The following is a 9,226-nucleotide window of genomic DNA, read 5'->3' on the forward strand; positions in this document are numbered from 1 at the left end:
AAAGAATAGATGAATAAAACAGAACAGCCTGAGTGATTAGAGGAGTGCATGAGTAATGCCTGGCTGATTGCATGAGTGCAGAGGTAGTGCCCTGGTGATTGGAGCAGTGCATGGATAGTCCCTGAGTATATGGATGAGTTCATGGGTAGTGTTTGCGAGAATAGATGAGTGCAGAAGTGGTGTTTGAATGATTGATGATAGCATGGGTAATGCCTGGGTACATGCATCACTGCATGAGTCGATCCTGAGTGCATGGATGAGTGCATAGGTAGTGTTTGAGGGAATGGATGAGTGCAATCATAGTGTCTAAATGATAGCATGAGTGCATGGGTAGTGTCTGCCTGATTACAGGAGTACAGAAGTAGGGCCTAGATGATTGGAACAGTGCATGGGTAGTGTCTGTGTATATATATGAGTACATAGGTATTGTTTGAGGAAATAAATGAATGCAACAGAAGTGCTTGGGTGATTGCATGAGTGCAAGAGTAGTTTCAGAATGATTGGATGAGTGCATGTGTAGTACCTTGCTGATTGCATGAATGCAGAGATAGTACCTGTGTCATGATATCTGAAAGTGTTTAAATAGTGTAAAGATTCAACATTATTTTTATTAGAAATAAATAAAACATAAATTAATGTTATCATGCACATTATGTTATGTTTTCTTACCTTTTTAGTAATTTAGATACATACCTCTGTTGAACTGTTTTAGAATAGTATTGTCGTAAACTGAAATAAAATACTTTCCAAACTTCACCATTAACTACAGTAAAGAAGACGATTTTTTTTTTAGATAATGCAATGTATTACAGAAATTAAAATATTACTCTTTTAAGATCACAACATAATTTTAGAATTACATAATATTTTCAGTTTCCCTTTTTTGCTATTCTCAGATTCTGCTGAACTTCACCATACACAGTGATTTCAGCATAGTATCATCATACAACAGTGGGCAAAAAACAATCAATGGGATTGTGAAAAAATGCCAAATTACCGCAGAGCATTATTTTCAATATGTATACCTATATGTTTACCTATTTACAGTTTCTAAATTATGTCCAACTTATACATTGTCTTTTATTACTCTGAATTATGTTTGCTAAACTGAATACACACCTTTATATCTGGTGCAAAATAGACAACAAATATATATACTATTGCTTTTAAAGACTATTTTCCAAAACACTCACTATAAATACTGTGGGGGCAGATCCCAGGTTTTAAGTTTATTTATTTGCATAGTTTGGTAAAATCATTGCAATTAAAAAATGTTCATTTCAAACCAGTATATACGTATAAAACTTCACAATTCTAAAATCATTATATGTAAAATTCTTTTTTTTAAACTATACTATAATTATACAAATTTACAAATCCAATGTCAATTTCTTAGCCACGTTATGTCTGACTGTGCACATCTCATTTATTGTCCAAGATATCTGATTTAAGTCCGTACTTTCCTTTATATATAAGAAAAAATATTAATACATGTGAGTGAGGTGCTTACAGCTCAAAAGTAGGGCTCATTAGTACCTATCAATGAGCTCCTCCTGGTCCTGCAATTTTCCATGTGGCTGAGTTGAGTATGCTGTTTAATTTTTTTCAATAACTATGTTTACGGCATTTTCTTTTCGCATATCCTCAAGAACTTTATCAAGGAACAGTTCAGTTGTGGGTCGCTAGGTGTAAAACATGCCAGACCTGCCTGCCTCCTGGTTCAAGCCCCTCGCTGATTAAATTTACCTTTCAGTAGTTGTTTCCGTTCTATAGATGTTCTTTGCAGGAACATAGTAGATGCAGCAGATCTTCCGGTGCTGAACCGTAAGCGGCACATCGGGCCGCCTTCTCCTTTAGCTGGGGTGGGAGATGCTGTATACAGGGTATCAGACCAAGTCTATACTTCATAAAGCTAATTTTTATATACTTGGCATAGCCCAAATTGAAGTACTTTCAAGCGACTGGCTCAAGGTAGGTATTCAGAGTCATCCATCCATGAGCCCTTTCTGAGAGTGAGGCTTTATCCTCCAGCCATGAGAGATATTTAACTGTTTTCCAAACCAGTTTCTTAAGTATGCTGGTATTTGTAGGTGTTTCCTAGAGTTGGTTCAATCTCAATTTTAGTAAGCCATTTTTAATATAACTCACTGCAGGTGAAGTCATGTGGCGTTCTATCTCCTTCCATAGCTGTTCATTTAAAGTTCCTGGAGGGGCTTTCTGTAGTTTATCCCAGGTAATGATGTATGCCCCTTGTCTTGCGATAGATTGCGAGGGTGATGTATATTTAGGCAGCCCAAATATGACCCCATACGTAGTTGATACTGTGAAGTCAAGTATTTTGGCATCTCTTCCTTTCCGTGCCTCACTGCCATAAGTAATTGTTGGCAGCAGCTTTGCACGAACCACCTGCACTATAGGCAGAATTGATGGGCCGTTTAGTTTAGAGTTCAAAGTTTTTAAAGATGTTGCCAGGGTCAAGCCTTTATGCCCAATGCTGTTCCTCTGTGCAAGAAATTGGCCACATTTGTCTATCTTCACGCCAAGATATTGATATTCTAAAGTGTCGTCAATTCAAGTGTCCCCCCAGAACTATGCTGCAATTTTTTCCCTTTTTTTACTGAACGTCATGGTTCTTGTTTTGTCCAGATTTATCGATAGGCCATTTTCTTTGGAATAGTCCTGTGTAGCGTTTATAAGATGTGGAAGGCCTACTTTCCTTTGGCTAATCAGGACTATCTCATCAGCTCATAGGAGACATGGCAATAAGATGTCTGTCAATTTTGGAGCGTGTGAGTTAAAGGCATTTAATATCGATACAAGATCAGCCATAAACAAGTTAAAGAGTGTAGGTGCTAAAACACATCCTTGTTTAAGCCCTTTGTCCGTTAATATACGTCTCGACAGGTATGATCCATCGCCCAACTCAATCTGAACCCAAGTGTTGGTATGCAGATTAATCAGCAAGTTTAAAAGGTACTGGGGGAGCCCCCAGCTATGCAGTTTGGACCATAGTCTGTTGCGGTTGACGTGCTCAAAGGCTGCTTTATAATCGATAAAACATAGATGCAGAGGACTCCTTGCAGTTTCAGCATAATCAAAAAGCATTGCCATTGTTATTATGTTTGTAGTTGTCCCTACTGCTTTCGCAAATCCAGTCTGGTTTAATGGGATTGCGGATTTCTCTTTCGCCCATGCCTTAAGCTCCTCTAGTAGCGTTCCAGCAAAAACGTTTACCTTGTAGTCCATTAAAGCCACTAGCCGATAGTTCTGTGGAGTTGAGCTTTCCCATGACTTGTGAATTGGTGAAATAATCGATCCTATCCAAGAGTCTGGCAAGGTTTTTGTCGTCCCTATTTCCTTGAACAATGGTTCTAGCTCTTCAGCCCAAAAAGTTGACTCTTGCTTGTGGAGTACCGGTGGTATTCCATTTGGGCTGGGTGCCCCTTCTCTCCTGCTCTTGCCTATTTACCTTTTAATGATCTTAATTTGGCTCGTTGGCGAATCCTCTGTTAAGAAATCTACTACCGATTTCCCAATTGTGGTCGAGTTCCTTGTTGCACACGCCATGCTGATGGTATGACCTTATCGATACATCTAAGAAGACTTTTCCCTTTACACTAAACTCTATGACTTGATGGAAGTGAGACCTAAGATGTTTTACCCATACTTCCTCAGAAATATTCGAAGAGATCCCATCGTGGTTAGGATGAATAAATTAGTTTATGGTTCTTCAGAAACTCGCGCTGTTATTTTGTTTGATGTCGGCATGTAGTTTTGCCCAGAGGTCGTTCTCTGCTTCTGTTTGTCTCCCTTTTTTGTTTTTTTAATAGTGCCTTGTTCTTAGTAGGTTTAATTGTATTGTATCATGTGGCTTGCACCGAAGCTGTCTCAATGAACGATAGATAGAGTTCTTAGTGAGCTTGATTGCTTTCTTAGTGGTTTGTGATATGGTCTTCACTCCGCCGAATCTCTGCTGGGTTTGGGGTTTGATAGTTGTATAAACTGCCATCGTTTTTGTGAAATGTTCCCATTTCCTGACTTTGTCTTGTCCAAACCTCAAATCTTTGCAGTGTCAAGCATTCTGTAATCTGTGGCAGTCCCGAGTTTGATTCTTTTAAGGTCAATGGTGAAGTCTGAACCTTGAAGAGCGCGGCACCGCTCAAACATAGGAACAATTGTTCTGAGCTTGATTTCTTGTGGCCGGTGATCGCTATCTCCTTTGTCGCCCAACTGAAATGAGATAATTTGGTGGAATAATTCTAGGGAGACAAAAGTATAGTCCAGTATCGTGTTTGTTCTTGTTGAGCTGTGTGTTTTTACAGGGGATTGTCTCCTCTTGATCTGCCATTTAGTGCTCTTAGGTTTAGATGTTCCAGTTCCTCCAGGGCCAACTGTCCCGCCTTGGTTTGTTTGCATGTATGAAGTTTCCCTTGCATTGGGATGTTCCAAATTGTATTTTGTAAGGACACTTCTTCGTCCAAGGAGGAACCCATTAGGTTTAAGTTTAGGTCCCCTGTAAGAATATGGTCAGTTGTAGGCCCTTCTCTAAAACATGTTTGTACAAATTTACATATTTCTTTTACTAGTTTGCTTTTTCATTTTGGTTGAATGTAAACATTTATTATTATGATGTTGGTGTCCATTGCATGTGTTGATGTTGGGGAGAATAAGTTTACCGCTGGAATTGCTGGTGATGTCAGACCAAATTCACGGACGATAAGATTGATTGTACTTGCAACATATATGACCAGACCTCCCTGGAGGTGTCCGTATTTTGCCCCTGTTAGTGCACTTGTGTAGAAATGCAGGAATTCTTGTATATAAGGAGGGTCAACCACCCGGGTCTCTTGCAGCGCCACAATATCAAATACCCTGATTGGAGTGACAAAGTCCAGATCAGTTAATTTATTTGCCAATCCATTCACATACCATCTGTGGGGCAGATCTACAAGGAAGTGCTGCAGCGTGGCATCGCAAGCCCTTCCAAAGCACAGGGATGCAACATATTTACAAGAATATGTTGCATCTCTGTGCTTCCCCATACGCTGGTGTACAAACTGCAGCCATGCGCTGGCACAGGCACCCTTGTACCATGGTGTAAGGGTGCCTCTGTTGATGGGCCACCTTCCTGCACAAAAACAATCGCTACAGGCATTTTCCTCTTTCAATGCGTGCTATAGAATGCAGCACGCATTGAAAGAGGAAAGAACTAGGAGAAATGAAAGCATTTCTCCTCGTTGTGCCTTGCTACGCCACCTCTAGGGTGGCGTAGCATTCAGACGTATCTCCAGATTTACAATTTCTCGTAAATCCGGAAATGTATCTTATTCCATGGGTGTTGTGTGGGAACACCCACAGCAACACCCATGGAACGCCCCTTCAACACAAAGTGCTGCGTGTGAAGGGGCCGTATTTACAAAGAGAGGAAAAGTCACGCAGGGTGGCTTTTCCTGTCCATGTAAATATGGAGGAGCCCCCTGAGCAACCAGTACGTCACGAAAAGTGACTTACCAGTGGCTCAGGGGGCTTGTAAATCTGCATCAGATTGTTTCAATCCTGTCCACTTTCTGTTCAAATCTTCCCAATAGGCCGAATAATGTTTTCAAAACTTTTGCTTGGCAATAATCCAATATAAATGTGTTAATTTGTGTTGACATCTTCCGAATAGGCCGAATAATGTATTCAAAAACTTTGGCTTCAAAAATAACTAATATGAATTTGGTAATAGTGGGCATCATTGCAATGTGTCCATCCTTTATTACACTTCCAATACACAGTATAGTGCCCAGATGTTGTAGTAGATCCATCATGGAAAAAAATTAGCCACTGCTATAAAAGTTCTTCCTGAAAGAGATATTTGATTTGAATTTTTTTTTTTTTTTTCGGTCTCCAGTTTTGAAACATTAAAATTTGATATTTTCTAGCTCTTTCTATGTGTAATGTAGACAAAATCTCTGATTTACAATGCAAACATTCCATATCCTGATTGGCTGTTTTTACTAATGTGTTAAAAGGTACTTATTTGCAATCTAATATGAATAGTTCTGTGTCTATTTCAGTGCTGGGAGTAAAGGAACACTCTTCACATTTATGATCCCATCTGTAATTTACTCCAAATATTTATTCAATCCGTATTCCTTCATGTTCAAATATTCCAAAGATAAACATGAAAAATTCTTGAGCATCTTGTTGAACATTAAGAGTATATGTCAAAGAACCAGTACATAAATCCAAAAGATGTCGAACACCAGAAGCAGTATGGATTTCACTTCTGTCAGCTACCAATTTTTTAACTACATGACGTAATAAAGACCAAAATCTTTTTCATGATTTCCTATAATTTCACAGTGAAGCTCTTCTAGATAAAAAACAACATTCAAAATCACATTAGCATAGCAGTTGATACCTGAACTGTTTTCCAACTGGTATCCTACAATCTCATCAACAGTTTCCATTTTCATTTTCTTTACACCTTCATGATTCTCTTCAATCTTTTTTTTTTTAACTTTAATTGAATGCTTGACATGTTTCTATTTTGGACACACTACATGTTTTTAGGTCTCGCTGAGCCAAAGGCTCGAAGAGACATTTTATATGTGGGATTTTCAAAGTGCTACCCACAGTCTTTTGGCTGGCCTAAACCTTGAGTGCACGATCACATGCATGTGCACAGCTGCTACTCTGCTCATTGCATTCCACCCTCCCTTCTCACCCAGCCCTTTGATGCTCTGCTCGATTACTTTCACTTTCACCGCTTTGACCCTTGCATTCCCCCCTCCCTTCTCACCCAGCCCTTTGATGCTCTGCTCGCATCTTCCTCCTCCCTGGGCGTGAAGGGAGACAGAGCCATCCTGCTTGATTAATGGCTTTGCATTCTCATGTGTTCCCGTAGTAAACATGCCCGAGGCGCCAGCCGAGCACAAGGCTCACAGAGACATTCTCTTTACCCTCGTTAGTCCCTGTATCTCTATTTCCTTCAGAAGCTCCTGCTTTTCCTACCTTTCTGCCCAGCGATTTGCTTATCGCTTTATTCACTGACCCTGCATCCTGTGGTGCCATCGGGTGGATAGTAGCGCTTTCCAAAAACACGAAACAAAATAAAACAAGTCAAGAGATTTCCTGTCTTTGAACCGCGTATTTCCCTATCTAAAGACTAGGACCTGTGAAGAGAATTAAAAACACTCAGTGACTCCAGGGACAATAAAGAAACGCGTTTTTTCGGTCTAAAGAAGAGAAGCTCTGCGGAGGCCGTCCTTTCAGGCGCTACAGGCATGTCCTGTCAAGGACGAGTACTCTACGGTCTGTTTTAGGCGCCTCTACAGCGCATACACCTTACTGCTCGAGGCGAGCGGATTCATAATGCTAGGCGGGAGCAAAGAGGTGCTTATGTTTGTCTCCCATCACTCACTTACTCACTTTCTATCTCCCTGGGTCTTTTCTCTCTCTCTCTTCCACCCCTCGCTTTATTCTACTGACATTCACTACTTCTCCCTTTCCTTCTCTTCGCTCCTTACCTTCTGTGCTCCTCCACCAACTTTACAACAACCCCACCCACTCTGCACAGCCCCGCCTGTCTCCACCTCCCTTCCCTCCACTCTGCCCCCTATTTCTCTCCTTCCAGGTCTCCTCGTTTCCCTCAGCCCCTTCCCACATTTTGGGAATAAATCTTGCTGGTCGTTCTGCCGCGGGATGTGATGGGATTGCGTTTCCTCGGACAGCGCCGCGCCGAGTCCTCGGCCACTTCAGATTGCTATAGACAAAACAAGAGGGGGTAAAAGAAACTACCAGTGTGTGTACAAATGACTATCGAGAGAGGGATCCATGTTTGTTATCCGTTGCTTATTTGTGCGTGTCTTCTATTTATATTGTAAATAGAATAAATAAAAAAGTTAGTACGGTATGAGAAGCTTAATAAATCTATTTTGCAGAATACCATTCGCATATATAGAAAATTACCGGTTTTACCAGTAAGAACGTGCACAAGTAACTATGGTTCGTGTGCCTCACCATCCATTCCCCATGCTGACGGTGTGGTAAATAATTTAATTACCGGCACTTAATTTGATGCGGAAAATTAATAAGAATAGCTCAGTAAAATAAGAGGCAGAATCCGTGGTATTAGAGATTCGGAACGGGCTTTATTCCAATAACAATTCGAATTGTGGGCTTCATATTCCATCACCACGGAGGTTCAGGAAGTGAAGGACAATACATTATTGACAGGTAATCATTTTTATAGAAGAGGTATTACAGTGAAACAGATGCAGGAGGCGTAACAGTTGATAACAGAGATAAAGACATACATGCGTAACTAAAATGGGTGTAACTAGGCGTAACTAAAGAACGTCATTAGGTATGATGTCACAAATGGGTGGTTCCATGAAAGAATTTCGCAATGTCAGCAAAAATACTTGGCAGAGATGCGCGCGCGGCAGCATGACGTGTGATTTGACGTGCAACTAGGAGGAGAATGGGACTTGACATTTAGCTCTACATGTGGAGACAGAAGTCTGGGGTTATGTCAACCTAATCCCAAATCATATCTAATATCCTATGTTTAAAGAACTGTGTTATCCAAAAAGAGAGGTCTCTTAGGATAGAATCTTATTCTATACTGACTATACTGACTGTTAGTGCATGTACAAGCGTCTAAGTGTCTACACTAGATGCGAGGGGGTAGGAATATTCCATGGTAACAAGGCTATGAATTACTTGCATGAGGACAGCGAGGCCTGGCCCCTTTGCACGGTAGCTGGAGGAATGTTTACCTAAACTGCTAGACAGGAATGCATCGGATGAGGAGCGGAGCAGAGCAGATAATCTTGAAGGTGAAATACAGTTTTTGGCAGGCAGACAGGCCGAGTCAGGCACCGTTAGCCGCGCAGGGAGTAGGACAAAGTTCATGGATACAGATGCGAGCTCAGACTGGAGCTTTCAGAGGCAGAAGGCAGGAAAAGGCTTAATGGCAGAATCAGGGCCTACTCGCCTGAACTATAAAATGGGATAAATAAACCATATAAAGCCGGTGGCCTTTCATACTTAGGAATAGAATATCCGGCCCATTCATGGCGGATCTGAAAGAGGACATGTTGACGGTGGACGCACATGTGTTTGCGTCTTCATAACTGGAACTGGAGGGAACATACATGTACGTATAGCATGTACATGGAGCCGTTGGGGTCTACGATAGGGGACATAACTGATCACAAAATTCATATTTCCTCAT

The sequence above is a fragment of the Triturus cristatus genome, chromosome 7 (assembly GCF_964204655.1).
Source record: "Triturus cristatus chromosome 7, aTriCri1.1, whole genome shotgun sequence".
Classification (NCBI taxonomy): domain Eukaryota; kingdom Metazoa; phylum Chordata; class Amphibia; order Caudata; family Salamandridae; genus Triturus; species Triturus cristatus.